This window comes from Chlorella variabilis (assembly GCF_000147415.1).
Source record: "Chlorella variabilis unplaced genomic scaffold CHLNCscaffold_7, whole genome shotgun sequence".
Taxonomy (NCBI): domain Eukaryota; kingdom Viridiplantae; phylum Chlorophyta; class Trebouxiophyceae; order Chlorellales; family Chlorellaceae; genus Chlorella; species Chlorella variabilis.
The window spans coordinates 983,246-984,017 of NW_005435081.1; positions in this window are offsets into that span (position 1 = coordinate 983,246).

Sequence of the window (772 nt, forward strand, 5' to 3'; positions counted from 1 at the left end):
TGGACAAGGCGATGACGGGGGTGCGGCTGGGGGACGGCACCACCTGGGTCAAGAACCGGGGGTACACCTGGGTGCTCGGATCATACATGGCAGCCAAGCTCTACCCGCAAGGTGCCCGCCGCCGCCGGCTGCCTGCGATGCCCGCTGCCCTGCTGCGTTTCTGTGCCGCCCCCCTGCCGCGCCGCCGTGCCCCCGCACGGCTGCTGCGTGCGCCGCCATGCTCGCCGGCCCCGCGCCTGTCAAGGGCCGTGCCATCTGCCCTCCCCCCGTCACGGCCGCCCTGCTGCGCCGCTCTCTGCCTTGCTGCTGCGCTGCCGCCTGGCAGCTGCCACCACCCCTGTGCCGCTCGAGGGCCGCGCCGTCTGGCCCCCCTTGCCGAGCCCCCGACCCCGCCCCCTGCCGCCTGCTGCTGCAGGCCAGGGGGCGCCCGTGTACTACCAGACGCGGCGCCCCGCGGAGCCGCACGTCGGCTCCACCATCTGCCTGGACAAGACATACCTGCTGGACACGGGTGCGCAGCCGCGGCCAGTCTGCCCGCAGCGGCTGCTGGCTGGCTGGTTGGCTGCCTGCCTGCCTCTTGGCCGGCTGGCTGGCCGGCCGGCCGGCGCCGCCGCCTGGTGCGCTGCCGCCTGACGGCAGCACGCACGCAGGCGGGCTGGTTTGTGTGCGGTGGTGGCGGTCGGCTGCGAGCCTTGGAGCCTCCACCAACCAACCGGCCCCCGCCGCCGCGCGCCTCTGCAGTGCTGCGTCTGGACCAGGAGGGGCTGCGCGG